Here is a 17,972-nt window from a genome sequence, read left to right on the forward strand (position 1 = left end):
AAAATGAAAAATAATAAGGGCATTTACGAGTAAATACACCTGGCTTGCATATCAATCAGTGTTTACAGGTTCGGTAAACAGATATGTCGTGGTCCTCGAGAATACGCGAGAGGTCTCATTTATGAAAGGCTGCGAAACCTGGGTTAGCCATTTCGAGTAAGGCTTTGCCATTCGTTAGGTACGGATGATTTTATACAACGGACGGAGTTTGCTTGTAATAACACAATAAATGTGGGACAGTGTATGCGCGTTCAGAAAGACAGGAGCAAAACATTTAATTAAAAGGTTAAACGCTGCTGCACGAAGTGTGGAGCGACAGTTTTGACTGCGGGCGACCGAGAGTTACATCAAACACAACCAGCGTTCCGTTGAACGAATCAGAGCTCACCGGCATTCTATTCAAAACCCCCTTTTGATGTTCTGCACATGCAATGCCGGCAAACTTTCCCGTCCCACTCGGTCAGCTCTCCACGGCGGCGCGAGCATGCGCAGTGCAGAAACTGCCCTTATCCTCGTCTCCGGGGTGGCGAGCGCATGTGGGAGTGAATATTTTAGCAGAACCTGGGTGCGCGATCACGAGACACAATTGTGACGCAGACTATACTGCACGTACACATCTATGGAGGCTAATTAAGGAAAATCATCCTGGAGGGTTGGCCGCATTGCTTGCTTTGCAGAATAGGGCCTTTGAACCTAACTTTGCTGTTGTGAGGAGAGCTGTATATGCTTAGGAGGAATACTGAGTTTCTGCTTTGTATTCGTGACGATTTCGACAAAAACTGCCTCAACGACCCTGCAGCAGGGCCTTGGCTTGCCGACCAGGGTGGAAAACAGTTTGAACAACGACACATCAGACTTAATAACAACAAAAAAAAAGAGAGGAGCTTAACTGGAAGAACATAGAGCTCAACTTTGGGAGCGATCACTTTGTCCTCGAAATAAAGCTTTAACAGGGAGTCAGTGTAATCGCACGGGACAAAGTCAGATAAATTTCGAAATATCCCCGAATGGCCATAACTGTCATGCGCCACGTGAAAACCGCTACTATGACTCCAGCGGGGGATGATGAACCGAAAACAGTTGAGAGTAAGCTGATACACATGTGGGAAGCGAAAAAAAAAGGGGGTATGGTGAGACGTCTCCGCTGTCAGAGATGGCACCGAAACCTGAAGCGAAAAATAGCCAGACACAACAAGAAAATTGAGGATTATGCATTGAAACTCTACGAGCAAAGCTGGTGTAACAGGTGCGGTGAAATGGAGGGCAACACGAGCGTTTCCAAGACGTGGAGCCTGCTACTATAACTCCTGGATCCCGACAGTTCGAAAACGCAGTCAACACGCAACAATAGGAAAGGCAAGGCACGCGTCCGATGGGACGGACGCAGAACTAATAACTAAACTACAGTAGATACATATGTCGGCGATAAAACCTCCCTCCCTCTTACGCAATACCCGAGCTCTCCGAACGAAACCCTCAACGCGCCCATCACAGAGGCAGAGGTCAGAGCCGAAATCCTGAGCACAAAGACACGGTCAGCCCCCGAGCCCGATGGGATCAAAAACAAAATTCTAAAAAACCTAAGCAACGCCTCCATAATGCCACTTACAAAATATATGCAAGAAGTATGGAGTAGTGGTCGTCTCCGCCAGAAGTGAAAAAGTGCAAACGTCATGCTAATTCTAAATATTGGCAAACCACCGAAATTGGGAAACCTCAGACCCATTTCCCGACTTCGTGCATTGGAAAGCTTATAGAACGCGTGCTCCAAACAAAGCTAACGAGCTTCATGGACCCCAAAAACGACTTGTGGCTTCACAAGATGGTAGGGTTCGCGCCGGGCTTGTGCACGCACGACGTCATGCTCCCTTTACCATTACAACACATTATGGACTGTCGTGACGCTGGGGCTATGTCGACCCGGCCTTCACTTGGTAGCGTGCAGAGACTCCGGGTTGAAGAAGGATTGAATCTTCGAAGTTGGTGAAATATGTACAAGCAGGTTTAATGGCACTTTGAGAAAACTTATTTACAAGATTATTTACAAGAAAAAGAAGGGTACATCAGCAAAATGGCAAGCGTTAAGAGTTCATAGCGAGAAGCGACTGGATGAGCCGTTTACCCAGGGCTCAGAGCGTCTTTTCGTGCTCTGCAATGTCCTTAAAACCCCCTATGTCCAGCCCCCCTCTGAAGATGCTGACCAACCTGTTCCAGGGCACGCCCCTCAGATATCGGCATCCAATCGAACACATCCCTGCACTGATGGTCTGAGGCACTGACTGGTCCGGCATTGATTCGTTGGGCATGATCACTAGTTGGCGGGAAAAGCTTGAGAACGGCGAGGAGAGGAGGTACATTTCTATTCTTCAGCAAAGAAACGATAGGCTGGTTCCGGCAAGTGGATTTCCTTCTCAGAAACCCAAGCACGTGCGCGCCACATACTGCTCCCAGCATTGTCCCTTTTCGACAATTGCAAATCTTTCCTGCATTCCCGGGAAATCATTTAATGGCCGTATGCGTCATGCTCCTTTCTTGTCCTGCACGTCAGCGGACGTGTCACTCTGTCGTCTCCTTTGGACAGTAGGCATTCCTCACTGGACGATAGGGCTTCTCGACGGGAAGGGTGAACAATTGAACCAAAGCACTTCCGGCTATTTCCCGCAGGGGGACATTTCTCTGTGTTTTCCTAGACGTTCTCTTGACAGGGTCAATTTGGCATTTGCAGGGTGTCCACAAAGCAAAACAGGCTTACACAAAAGGATTCCTGGAAACAGGCTCACTTAGCGCCCTTGTACCAACAGCACATATCCACGGCACTTATCCATGCCCACAGGCGAACAATAGAGCGCGCAAGTGCGGATGATGCACGGTCGTAACAGGACTCAAAATCCAGAGACGCGAAGGTAATTTTATCATTAGACCTAGCAAAAACATTTGAAAAAGTAAAGCACGAGGCAATTCTCGCGGAACTGCAGGAATAAGAAGTCGGCAAGATGCCACATAATTAAATAATGAATTTTGTGACAAACAGGATGTTGAAATGAAAACTTCAGGACCTAGAATTCCCCATGATAATCATCGGAAGTAAAAGCAAGCCGAAAGGCTCGGTGTCTCCCTCGTCCTCTTTGCAACGGCTTTGCTTCTCGGTCAGTAGCACGGGGAATCACTTCTCCTATGAGCACCCCTTGCCTCTCGTGGACCATTCTCATTGGAGTGTAAAAGTCTTCCAGTGGTATGACATCGTGTATACGTCGAACTCCGGGGCACACTGCTGTCACAACGTTCGAACGAACCTTCTGTCCAAGCAACTCGCTGTTGTCGTTCGTCTCTACAGGTTGGGTGGCAACTGCCGAGTTCTAGCTTCTTATAACCAAGGCTTTCTTTGCCTTCTTGTCGTTGTTCCGCTGCAACAGCGGCGAAACCGCTTGCGGGATGCATGTTCAAGCATCGGCGAAATGCTCAAGGGTCGCTACCCCTGAGCATTTTGCTGCATTAGTATACTTTTCGCTACAAATATTAAGGGTGTGACGCGATATCGTAGACTACCAGCCCATATGTGAAGACCCGCTTTAACTAAGCCATATGACCTTTATTGCGTTCGGGAGTCTTTCTGACCATACATCAGCATTCCAAGCAACAAGTACTTCTCGTAGTATGTACGCTTCACGGGAAGAACATGGTTCCTTGTCAAATAACTATTATGTTCACGCTGGGTTTCTATTTAGTACAAAATAAACTGATATGTGGGTTTCGGTATTTTAGGATTACATTTGAAGGCGATGGATCATTATGAGGAACACTTTTGTTATCGAGAAATGGTTTACGTAAAAAAAAATCTTTCGTCATAATGAATCGCGGTGAAAAACGAATGGCGACCTTCGTTCAGATAAAAATAGATGTGAAGGCCGATACAGGGAAAGTATTGAAGGCTAAGAGAACTTGGCCGCCTGATTGGAGCGTTCGTCAACAAAATTAGGCATGCTCTCTGTATTCTTGGAAATAAAAAATATAAAGTGTAGTTTCGAACTTATGGTTTTACATCAATCGTGAAATGGCAGCGGGCTGTGAGTCCACCGAAACGATAGCGACAAAACAGCCATCACTAAATGAACGAAGTGTTCTCGACGCTTACCGCAAGTTTCCTTTGATGAAAATACAAAAAAGGAAGGAAATATCCGCCAATGGCAGTTCAGACCGTCCATCTTTAGTATAGCGCTGTTTAAGTACTACGCCGAGTTTTTGGGAACTCGGGCAGTAAATTAATGGTTCAGCATGAAAAACAAAAATGAAATTACAAGGGTTTACTAAAGTAGTGAAAGGCGGAAGCCTGAATGATCATTCTGCTACGCAACTGGCACTAATTAGTAAATAACTATAAAGGCATCAAATAAAAACTAACAATCCATTAGGTAGGTAAATAAATAATTGGTTATTTAGTCATTGATTATTAACTGTTGAACTACGTAATCAGTGATTATGTAGTAATTGTAGTTATTCAATTATTAGTAATTGATCATTGATTGCCGTATGGCCATATAAGGCACGCATTCGCGAATGCTGTGGCGGTGCTCTGTAATTGGTCAAGACCTCTATGACGTCATCCCGCCTTGGCCAATCAGAGCCACCGCAAAAGCGAGACACGTCTCATCTTCGACAGAATGAGCCATTAAAGGCTTTCGCCCTACTATCGGCCAATACTCCGGGCACAAACGGTTCCCTTCGCGGGAAACAAGATGAATTGTGCTTGTCCTTCAAGCTTGTGTACAACAAAATTCAGTTGTGTGTGATAAGGTTTTCGACAAGCTGACTCGGTAAGACCAATGCTATTTCGAAAATAAAAACTAGGATTGAGCGTAGGGAAAAACTGTTCACGAAAAGAGGTTCCAGGCGTCCACGTATCAGCAGCCAAAGCCAGACTTGCAGAAGAAACTTATAAAAGTGTCGAAGAAGAAATATGCTAGTAAGGACTGATGCCCATACTTTACAAGACTGTCCGTTAGACAAGCCAACATCTGTTACCAAAGTAAGTGAGCTTAAAACAGAGATCAATGCTTCTCTCGAGAAATGAGACTTGACCTTCATGGAATGACTTCTAGCCACGGCTAAACGGTTGCTGGTCTTTTTTTTTTTTTGTACGATTTTTCTCGCGAAAAGCTTAGGAATGTTGGTTCAGTTCAGTTCAGTTCAGGCGGTCAGTCGTGTCCGACTCTTCGTGACCCTATGGACCATGTCACGCCACGCTTTCCGGTCTCTCACTATCTTCTTAACATCACATAGCTTCATCTGCAATGCCTCGAGAATGCCATCTAACCATCGCGTTCGCTGCCTACCCCTTCTCCGGCGACCCTCAACCTTTCCCAACATCAAATCTTTCTCCAGCGACTCCTCTCTTCTCATCAGATGACCAAAGTAGCTGAGCTTTAACTTTAGAATTTGACCCTCCAATGAGCAGTCAGGGTTTATGGTCGACAATATCGACTGATTTGATCTTCTGGCAGTCCAAGGAACTCTTAAGAGTCTTCGCCAGCACCACAATTCAAACGCGTCAATTCTTCGGCGGTCAGCCTTTTTCACAGTCCAACTCTCGCATCCATACATCACAACTGGAAAGACCATAGCACGGGTTATACGGATCTTGGTTGGCAGACTAATGTCTCTGCTCTTTACTAGGCGGTCAAGGCCAACCATTGCTCTCTTTCCCAGAAGCAGGCGTCTCCTAATTTCATGGCTGCAGTCTCCTTCCGAGGTAATCTTGGCGCCCAAGAACCGAAAATCTGTCACAGCTTCCACTTCTTGTCCATTGATGCTCCAGGGCTTGATAGGGCAAGACGCCATGATCTTCGTCTTTTTAATGCACACATTCAGATGTCTGAGCCATATTTTTTTCTATGAGAATATTTGCAATTTTGAGTTGACGTACGCCACTCCGCACACTCGGCGCGATCCCATCGCCGAATTCACAAGGGTACTCGAAGCAAGCGCTTTCGGATGTCCTCAAAGGAACCTGCGAAAGAAAAGCTTGGCAGGAAAGCGGCACATCACCTTGGAATGTTGGTAGCACAGTGTAAAGCAGATTCAACAGAGAAGCTGCGTGGTGCATTTCTACGATACCTTCGTATCGTAAACAAATGACTTCTTTCTTTGGTATGTACACGTGCGGGCTATACGATATCCATATGTATATAGCATAATATCGAAAAATATTTGGTTTCAAAGCTTACAACGAATCGGCATACCGCGTCGTCAAAGAATCAGAGTTTTAAAACATACGCAGAGATTTTTCACCTAACGACAGAAGGAAGGATGCGTGAGTGGCTTACGATGATGAATATGAGCAGTTTTTAACTAAAAGAGGACACTGTACCAATCATAATTGTTTTACTGACGAACTGTTGAAACACCATCTCCAGCCAGGCCAGGTTCACAGTGGGACACTGTGATCAATCCTCCAACTGCGGTTACTGTACCCGCATGTATTCCAGTCTTTTTGTTGCTTCCAATTCCGTCTTGACCGTCGTTTAGCCTCCGAATGTACAGTGGAAGTCGGAGCATCATACATCATTTCTGATTTTCTCAAAATTGTCTACACATTGCGGCGGAGGTGTTAACTGATCTGAGAAGGACCACCAGCCTGCGGGACCGTTCGGTGGCACACATTCAGATGTCTGAGCCATATTTTTTTCTATGAGAATATTTGCAATTTTGAGTTGACGTACGCCACTCCGCACACCCGGCGCGATCCCATCGCCGAATTCACAAGGGTACTCGAAGCAAGCGCTTTCGGATGTCCTCAAAGGAACCTGCGAAAGAAAAGCTTGGCAGGAAAGCGGCACTCGTTTTAATATGTGAACGGAATGGAAAAGCACGCAGATATCAGTACATTGCCTTCCTACTGCCGGCAGCAAGAAGGGATTGAAGTGTTGTGTGCACGAAGTGATGATTGGCAAGCCAACCACTGCGTGGATAATCGTGCCCTATCAACACTTTCAGACATATGCTTCAGTATGATGTGTTGTCGGCCTAGTTGGTGCAGTACTTCAGACATCTTATAGTAGCGCGAACAAAAACACACACAGGACAGGGTACAGGACGAGCGCTAACTGCCAACTGTTTATTGGAAGGAAAGAGGAACGTATATTTAAACCCTCGGCTACTCAAGTGTTCATAGCCCCAATCGCACTCACCCCACCCGGTATCAAATTCATCAATGACAAGCCTAGGCATGTGTGAATAAACACAACAAGGAAGCGATAAATAAACGATACAGATCTTAACAACAGTCAAACGTCGCAAAGCAGTGTGAAGATTTGAAGCAAAAGCAGTCAAAACTAAACAACGTAAAAATTAGTGCTCACAACAAGGTAATAACCAAAGGTAACTAGCAAAGAGGCAATAGCAGTTAATCCCTCGTAGCAAAAGCAGTGTCCAGGCAAAGCAAAAGCAGTCTAACAAAAACCGTAAAAAATAGCGCTCGTCCTGTACCCTGTCCTGTGTGTGTTTTTGTTCGCGCTACTATAAGATGTCTGAAGAACTTTCAGACAGACGACCTCGTTCCCTCAGGTGCGGATTGTTGTGTCTTCGTATTTTTTAATTTTAGTTTTCCGTTTCTGAATGATTTATTTGCGGCCTAAATGAAAGCCGGATTCTTTAAAAAATCAGCCGTATTTTAAACTCTTTTTCCTCTTGCTTTTTTATTCATTCTGAACACTATACCCAAAGGTCGAGTTAACCCAGCGCTGAAGGAAGGTAAGTTAGCGCGCTCGACTTCATCGGTAAATTACGCTTCGCACATTTCACGCGCACAACTTCGTTTGCGGCCAAGAAAAACTGGAACAGAAGCCAGCGCATGCGACTTGGGACATCGCGCCTCCAAGTTCACGTCGCAATATATTTGAGGTAGCTTGTCTGAAAGCGCTCGAGCTGTCCTCTGCAGAGAAAACGAAGCGAAACCTCACTCCAGATGATGCGTTCCATGATATTGGCTCGCGCCGAAAGCATACTGCGCAGAAATAAGATTAAGGAGAGGGCATATATCGCCTTAAGAAAAGTATAGTTGCCCACAAAAATATGTTACTCAGCAGAGCACGGGTCCACCAATTTGAAGACGTGTGCTGAAACATATACATAATAGAACGTTGCTTCCTCGACTGGTGTCATGGTCGCCGTAAACATTGCAGACGGTCACTTTCCTTAATTCAAATTGAAGCAGAATAAAGGCCAACGTAAACCAATCGCCAACTGTTTTAGTTTTGAGCGTGAAGTATTGGGCTCGCACAGCCTTGACTACCTCTAAGAATCCGGTCAAGAACCCAAATCGAGATTTCCAGACTTTCCCAGCGTGCGGGGAGGCTCCTTTGTTGTGATCTTGACATCGGTGAGAACATCCTAGTGTCGAGGAACGATCGATTGGGGTTTCGCTCTCTCGGCGACTGACAAGGAACCGACAATCATCAACCAGTTCGTCTCGGCGGTTCTTTGTTTTACTTCGACTATTATTTACAAAGTGGTTGCCTAACACTAGGCAAGAAAACTCTTTATTGGACCGAGACTGATCACAGGCATAATCATTCCAACGTTCATCTCGATTGCGGCGTCACATACAGATCACTAAACTCGAGATTACAATAGCGAACGCGTTGTAAAACATGCGCTAAGCTAGAGAGGGCGAAAGACGTTACGTGACCCTCTTGTAATCTCCGAGTCCGATACCAAGATCCTAAGCGATCACGCCGCCATAGCACAATACATTACCCGATCTCATTTCTCCAATCAGCACCCGCGTGTCTGCGAATCATTTCGTTTAACTTTCTGACAACTACACTTAAACCATGCCCGTTCATTCCTGCATCATCCCTACACGGGCACTGTTTTCACTAGAGAAGTCTTTAGTCCGAAAGGACTAATTCAATAATCTGCCTGTAAACATCATGCGCCAATAATTACTGATCGTCTCTTGTGATATTTTACGTGCTTTGCCGGAGTTTCAATTCCTGGCAAAGAAGTTTCAGGAATCTAGTGAAATTCCCCTGAGCAGTAGTTCTCTTTTCCAGACGCGCCTCTTTGCGCGCTTTCACTTCTTACGTGCCGTTGAGCTGCCGTAACGAAACGAACTCGTACCTCGTAGCTGAAGCCGCCTTCTACAATTCATGGCACTACCGAGGCCCTTTTATGTCCGACGTACTGGCGGAGCCTTGAATATGGCTATTTGCTGTTATGGTCATGGAAAAGGCATGTTCAGACCATCGACTACATCGCTAAGCACACGATGTAGACTCTCGTTTCGGTGAACCATGGAGGAAGGAAAAAACTGAGGAGGGGCCCCATGTATCCCAGATGGATTGCGAAAAACGTGCCTGAAGTCACGTGCTTTTTCGTGCCTAGTTATGGGGCAAATAGCAACAACGTCAGCGTTGCTATGGGGCAACATGGCTGTCGGCGTGGGCTGGAAACTGCCGTTGATGCTACCGTTCGTTTACACTTGTGTTGTTCTGCAACCGAGGAAGTGACTTTTATCCACCGATGGTGCTTTTATGCACTGATGGAGCTTCCATGCTGTGTAGAAGATGTGGGCGACGGATTAATTTGGTAAGATTAGTGATCGCTGAACGACCGAGTGCGACAAACCAAGAATGGTGCTTGTATCAGCAACTGCGCGGACGTTTGGACGCATGCACTGATTTTTGCCGGAATCTTGACAGAAATTTCCTGTTGTAGCAGTTCCGCAGTCGTGTTTTTTTCCCCGTGTTTTGTCGAACTGCAGATGTAGCTAGCCCATATATCGTTCCTCAATCGCCTCATATCGGCGAGGCGTTGACTTCATGCATTCGTCGTATTGTATGCTTAGCGGTACAGTGCCAACTGTCTCGCGAACTTCTAGGATGCGACGACTAGGCAGCGCGGCACCAGTAACGAGTTTTTATTATTATTATTACTATTTTTATTATTTTTTTATGCGGTCTGCGAACAGCGCGCGCGCCTCGATCGGTGCACCGTATCTGTGAGTGCACTCGACTAGGAGTAAATTCTGCCGAACGTCAGAGGGTAACAAGATGTGTGTTTCTGCTTATGACGCAGCATATTTCAGCGGGGGAGCTCTTTATGCAAAACTATGCTCTGTTTTTTTTTTTTTAAGTTTACAGGCCTATATCTGTTTTCCGGCCTACCTTCGCTGCTTCGATGTCTTGAAGTCCTGTGGTTTTATGTTTGCGTTGGGCACAGATGAAATCTTGGTATGATTGTAAAATTCACAATACAAGTATGCATATATGACAATCTTTTTATTTATTGAGGCTTCGTGTGATGAACGGAATTATTTTATTCAATCAACACATATGAAATTTTTAGACAGTTTAGAAGGCCGCGCGAATGTTGATTAACAAAATTTTGCAGCAATATAAAAGGTGACTCGAAAAATAAATATCTGCAATACACCTGTTTGTACACACAATGTATAAATTTCGCATTGAACTTGCAGCAGACAGACGTCAATTAACATAACAATGCATCAGAAATGCCACTTGTAAAAGACTGTCGACAATTTTTCTGGCACATGTGGTGTCAAAACAAATTATTTATTTCCAACATTTTACACATTGATAACTTCGCTAACAAAAAGCTGTCAGAACAGCTCAAGGCCATCACATTAGCAGCAGTAGTGTAAGGAAAATGACAGAATACAGTGCCCTACGAACAAATGTATATCACTGTATCAAATTATTAACATTAAATTAATAATGACGAGATTTAGGAAAAATTTGGAAGTGGTGTAACGCATGTACTCAAGATTTTTATCAGTGCGATATTTGTGATATTAGTAAAAAGTAATGAAAGTTGTTCGTGAACAAAGATGTCATGCAGCGTCATATGTAGTACTCCAACGGAATGAGCGATTCTTTCAGACTGCTCTGTAAAAGTGAAACTCTGTACGTCAATGGTTGTCGAATACTAGAATACAATTTATGCACAGCTGCAGCACAAAGCATTCATCAGACACCTTAATTTGGTGTGCTTGACTTTGCAATACTAGGAAACACACCTTTCTTTGGAAACTGCCAATACTGTGTGTTTCAAAAAAGTAGCGGATGTAAGAGGCACTTTTTTGAGAGTAGTTGTACAATTGTTGTATATTTATGTTAAGCAAATAGTTCAAGACTGGTGCGACAGTATGAGACATTATTAATGTAGTGAACAGCCTGCTTTTAAAGCATACACAAAATTTTCCTTATTGCCCTTTGAACTGAGTGAGTTTTCTAAACACTTGCCGCACCTGTGTGCCTTACAGGTTCTCTGTTAGTTGCCTGCCTAGATGGAACAGGCGCATGTTGGGGTAGCACTCAGCGACACTACGCACAGGATGAATGAAATGGTTCTCGAGGGGTGCATTGTCAAACATGTGCTCAGAGAGGTCTTGAAAAAGATTTGCTTGGTGAAAAGAATCCAAGACTTCGTGCAGCATATTGTGCAACAAAGATTTTGAGGCCAATCTCTTCAAATGAGTTACCATTCGAATAAGCGACTCACATTTTCGGCATATCTTGAGCACGCTTTGCGAGGGGTACTGCAGCCCTCCTCGGGTTTTTCTCCGAATGAACGAGAAAACTTCTGCTGCTGGCTGCATTGCCAGAAGAGCAGCAGAGCACTGCTCGCAGGTCAACTTGGAAGATAACTTGTGCGCTACATAACCAGCCAAGTAGGCAACAATTCTTCCACCGCATTCACTGATGTATTCTGGGGCAGGGGCATAATCATGGTCATTTATAGAGCTCCTACTTATGGCTTCCTCATCTAACAGCGTTTTTCTCTCCGTAGATGCATTAATTAAATCAGGGGGCGGTAATCTTTCAGCACTGCATGTTAAAATAGTCATATTATCAATCTGCATGCAATTCCCTGTTGAAACACTGGATAGCTCATTGTGCACAATCACTTTTTTTAAAAGCGGCACGGAATTGTTGGGTTGTTGGATTGTCATTGTGACCACCATGTGCCCTTATGAGACCAAAAAAAATAATTCTAAATGATCTTGGCAAATTTTGTGAGCAGGTATGTACTTCAAAGCTGCTTCTCAATGACAAGGAAGTTGAAAAGGGCAAGCAAGCTCTTCATGCAAATAATAAAACCTAAAAAAAAACCTGTTTTTCAAGCAGTGTCAATTAGTCTTCCTTGTGTGCTAGGCTCTCTCAAGAAGGACAGGTAGTGAATTGATGTTTGAAACATGTTTTTGACATTACTGGGATTTCTTTCATTTAGTGTTTTTTTTTTCAGCCTTTTTGATACATGCTTCTTGAGTTCAATGTGTCAGATATGTTGTTATTTGTCTTCAAGAACTCCTCAGTCGATTGGGTGTCAGAAAACCCACAAACTTTTAGTTCTCTGCACACGGCTAGAGCTGTGGCCACAGAAGCACTCATTACTTGCGCAGTTAATCTAACCTTCATTGGCTATCTCTGCCACTCGATGTGGGCTGTGCGTAACTTATTTGCCAAGTGCAAGCCCTCTTTCTGTTGCAAGGCTGCTCTTCAATGTGTTTCCAAGCCACTGTCCTGCCATTACGGTCAATGAAAGACCTTTTTTTTGTGCAAAAGTGTTTCTAATCAGCTTCAGCATGTGACACGAGGTCTAAAAATGCTGCCGCCGGTTCTTGTGTGGCTGGGTGGGGAAAAGTTGTTAATTCCTTTGGATCCCTCAAGTTGCAACCAAGGTCTTGCAGCGTTGCTACGTTGGCAGGTGCTCCATCGCATGTGAGCGCTACAACCGTGGCTCCAGCATCATGCAAATTAAGGAGGCACTGATTAACAAGATTAGCCCGCTGTTCTCCTGCAAGGCCATCTACTAAAAAGTAACCGAGGGGAAGTTTCCAGCGTGAATTCATGCACACTGCCATGATAACAAATGCTGCTTTTGCCTGGGGCAGAGAATCACTTTCTGCACCAGTGCCAAAGTCAACATAACCATCAAAGCTGCCTCTGTTCCATTGCACCTGCTGTCGGATAGACATCTCATCTACGATGAGGCTGCATACTGCCTTGTGGCCTTGAGCCGTCGATTCCATGAATTTCATTCTGAGCGCCTTAAGGGCTTCAGATGAGAAGCCTGGCTTCCCATCTACTGTTTCGTACCACTTTCTTATGGTTCTCGGATGGGGCAAGCACGTATCAAAAACATTCCTCACATATGCATATGCTCGTGGGGAATAAAAGTTTAGTGCTAGAGCAAATGCCCTCAGCTCGGGTGTGAATTGTTTTGGTACATTTGACCCCGTGCGCTTTGCAATCTGACGTTGTAAAAGGTGCTTGTTCGCTGTTCCAAGGCTATTAAGTACTTCTACCTGCTCTTTGAGCAGGATGTTCTGCTTCGTCAGTGCGTCCAGAACAGACTTCATCTCTGCATTTTTTTTCTGGAGTCGTCTTCGTGACCGCTGAAGCTTTTTTACACGCTTCTGTGATTTTAGATGTAGTGAGGCAAACCACGCTGCACGTGCTCGCAGGTATGTCTTCTCTGGTGTATCCTCCTATGATGTGGAACAAAAATAGAATTACTTTGTCAGTTATATGCACTTCAAAATGCAGTTTTATTTTCGGCCTGTCTGAACTGTATCACCATTACTGCTTGAGTGAGGTCCACTGCAGGACAAAACCCCTCTAAATTCCAGTTATGGCTGTCTGTACTGTACTACTGCTGCTGCTGCTGCTACATTGCATAATATTTTTGCTTGCTGGACTTACCGCGACTCTTTTTCTTTTCTTTGGCGTCATGACTGTAGAGGGTAGAGTTGAAAGCCCCTGTAAAAATGTGTTAATAGAAAATTATATCAGATGTTTTCTCTTCTTGCCTGAGCAAATCAATGTAGAAGTTATTACCATTGGCACCTTTTGTTCACTTTCACCACTTTCATGGCTGGACACTCCACCTTCTTCCGATGCGGATGAGGTACAAGTGTTGTCCTGGAGCAAAAAAGAGTATGTCTGAAAGTGCCTGCCATTTACATATATAAATTTGTTTTTAGGGTTTTGTGCAAATAAATTTACTGGCACATATAAATTACGAATGAAAGTATTTTATGCATGTCAATGGAACTCACTTCAAGGATTGGTGAGAACATACAGTGCCACTAAGAAAATATATACTTTTGAACTCCTTTATAAGGGACGTGCACTGGGGAGCAGTTTTTGTCTCTTATATGAGAGGTCCCTTATAAGCAGCGTACCACGTTTACATTTTCTAACCCGACCTTATTTCGGCACAGGCGTCATATGGCTAAAATACGCAAAAAAGAAGGGTGCATCATGTCACAAAAGGCTTATTGTAGCTTTCATTTACATATTGCATTTGCTTGGTGGACCACCACACTGACCACACCTTGCAACTTTCTTACATTTATTTACTACCGAAATAGTTGCAAATTTTGGTCTGCTTCGTGGCTGCGTTGATGCTGTTCAACACAGCTTCTCCAAGCTTGAAAATTAGGCCAAGAGCCTTATGGCCAATGTGCCAAACCTGTTATATGTTGGCGAACTATGTTTGCAGCGATTGCAAAGTGCGATTGTGATGTGACTGGCACCGCAACTAGTGATTCGCAACTAAGCTATGTCTGGTAATTAACAGTACAAGAATTGAACTAAAAAGGCGCCACGAAATCGTAAAAGTAACGAGCTTACCACCAAGGTGCTACAAGGGGCCAAAACTATAAAACATGACAAGCAGAAATACCCCTCAGAAATTTATGCTTGTTTGATAAGGGCAAACAGCGGCTGTGAAGTAACAAGCATGTGAATGTTGCTACTCAGACAAAAAATGAATGAAAAACGAACGAGGCATTTCTGAGGGGACTTGAAACTAGTTGAATAGCAAACAGAGCAGTTTATTTGTCCTCACTTCTGTTTTTATGACATTTGTTTTGGTCTTTGCTTGACTCGTTTTCTAGACACAATGACTTGATTACATCAGCGGCACCAGCTAAGCAATTTCTTTGCATTTACAAGGTAGATTTGTCACTCGGACTGATATGCAACGTAATAGAGGATTCCCGCTATATTCTTCATACTAGTGGGCACAACACTTGCAGTAATTCATGATAGGAAGCTCCACTAATTGGAGAACCCAATGGGTGCTCCCAATATGCTTGCTCAGATGCTCGCATACGCAGTCGCACTTGTGCTCTTTGTGGCGAGCCTGAAGAGCTTCTGTACATTGCATTCCCACTGCAGGGCTTTTTTTAGTAATTTCAAAGCTGATGGACCTGCTTTTTGTTTGCTGAAGTTATAATTAATAATGACGGCACCGGTGTGTCTCACCTCTTTTGTTTTCACTGTAGCTGCTACTAAACCTGGAGATGGATGGTGCCGCATCCAATGTTAAAATGTCTTTTAAAAGCAAGACTGATTACCAAACTTTAAGGCTAATTTGTCCATTATAGCCAACTGTTTTCTACATCCAATGTCTGTTAAATAAGAGGTCCAATTAAGGAAAGTCATAGGGCAGCCAACCATTTGAGTGAGTGGTGTCTCATATACCAGATTGTCTGTTACATACATGTCTCATATAATGGTGTTAAGCTGATACGACTTACAGGAGAGTAAAAGCTGTTCTTGCAAAACTGTAGAATGCAGTTAGCGTCTCTTCTCATGACTACTGACTTTGGAAGGCTCAAAGCATGGTAAGGCACAGCTTACTGTTTTGCTGCATTGCTTGCATCATTTCGGTTATGTCATATGTTTGGAAGCTTCCACAGCCTGCCGCCCTATATTTAAATGTAGGATGCCAGTAATTTCCTAACATAGTCGCAGCCTCTGGATAAGGGTTTTCATCCTGAAAACACAGTATCACGAAGCTCCCGTTTTCACTTGCAAAAATAGTAGTAGTGTGATAATGTTAATGCCACCATGACAAATGTATTATCTTCTAGTAAATGTGATGCTAAAAGTGAGATGGTAGAAATGCTTGCAGTCTAAGCTAATCTTACACAGGCTTCCACACAGATACCACTACAAATACAGACCGCCAGTTTGTGTTGAAATATATAACATAATTGAACTACTGTAATAATTTCATTTTCATGAGATGCCATCATTTGTAAGAAATCTGAGTGTAAAAATAAATCTTACCCATAGTGTAAGCTTTCAGCCACACACGACACAAAATTTATAATGTGCTGCTTGCTTAAATATATCACCTCTGCATGTAGTGGATGTATTGGAAGCATGTCACAAAGTCCAGAGGGCCCTGGAAGCACACCCTGCCGGCTCGCCTCTTCGCAAACAACTACAGGAGGCTAAAATAAATGCGCAGTCGTCAGTAAAGTTGATACAAAAATGAAACAACCCCCCTCCCCTCCAAGCAGCAGTACATCTGAAGGGCACAGGAGTTTTAGTTGTGTCTATTGTTATTCTAGAGGAATATTAATTTCAATATAATGCAGTTTTTAGGTATCAGAACAGTAGGAATACAATTGACACCTGATATGAGCTCTCGCTGACAAGGGACAGTTGCTTATCAAAGCTACGTCATTGGACCCACCTCTGCATATAATGGAACTGTCGGAAGAGAGCCACAGAGTGCAGAGGGCTCGAGAAGCACTTCCTCCATGCTTTCCTCTTTGTCAAGGACCATAGGCACCTGAAATAAATGTTTGTCTATACTGGAGATTGGCAATACCTAAGCCTGATCTGGCATATTGTTGTTCCTAATGGAGGCTAACGAAGAGGGGTTTTTAAGTTGAGGACAACGCAGGAGGCTATGGAACGAAAAATGGTAGGGAACATTAAGAGACAGGAAACGTGCAGAGTGGGTCAGGGAAATAACTCATGTTACTGACAATCTAGTGGAAATCAAGAAGAAATGGGCATGGGCAGGACATGTAGTGTGAAGAGAGGATAACTGATGGTTGCTTAGGGTAACAAACTATTCCAAGGGAAGGAAAGCGTAGCAGCAGGCGGCAGAAAGTTCTGTGGGGGCTGAGGTTAAGAAGTTCGAAGGGGTTAAGTGGATGCAGCTAGCACAGGACTGGGTTAATTGCAGGAGTATGGGAGAGGTCTTTGCCCTGTAGTGGGCATAGTCAGGCTGATGATGATGTTGATGATGTTTCAAGCAGCAAACAAATGTGACAAAAAGCACTAGGCAAAAGTGTAACATAATTATTTGGGCCTGTTCGATGCACTCAGTATGCTGATCATTAAATGCATAGGACACTTGCATCATCTCGTCTGGTTAGCCCCACCAGGCTTTCTTAGGGGTGCCTAATACAGTAAGAGTAGGACATAGACTTGTCAGGATCATGCAATGCTTGCTTACGAGTTTTGTTTGCAAGCCTGACTACCGTATTTCACAGTTGCCGAAAGGCATACAAGCATATTTGTCGGCTTATATGCACAAGTGGAACAGAGCAAGAGAAGACGACCAGTAAGTGAAACTTGATGGTGGATTCCACTACCTGTTCTGGTATTGATGCATTGCTTGAATCGCTGTGAGCAGGCAAACTACTTGTGACAAGAATGCTGCTATCAGATTGAGTGCCTCCCTGATTTTGATGAGACATCTGCAAAGAAATACGGTTGTCATGTTACTTTCAAATGTTTACCTAGTTTGTCATTGTGTAGAATGTGGGCCCATGCATCCTCCTTTCTGTAGTCCTGTTCTGCCACGCAATTTCCACAATGTTTTCAAGCATTCACATGACGAGTACACCCAGCCTGAAACTTTATGGCATTTTTATTATTCATTATGCTGTTGCAGCACTATTTGTAGAATAGGATGCGTGCAGTCTGATATGTTTATTGACATTCACCAGTCACACACAAGAAATTAAGACTGCTATCACCAAGGCAATAAAAATGCTCATGCTGCACATGAAGAAATGAGGTTGATATATTACCAAAGCTGGAATAAAATAATTGTTGTAGTGAATTGCATGACTGTACGTTAATCCTTGGCAGCCTGTTGTAAAACAATGAAAAGCTGCATTCCCCTTCTGCTTC

This window comes from Amblyomma maculatum, chromosome 2 (genome assembly GCF_055883805.1).
Source record: "Amblyomma maculatum isolate TAMU_Amacu chromosome 2, ASM5588380v1, whole genome shotgun sequence".
Classification (NCBI taxonomy): domain Eukaryota; kingdom Metazoa; phylum Arthropoda; class Arachnida; order Ixodida; family Ixodidae; genus Amblyomma; species Amblyomma maculatum.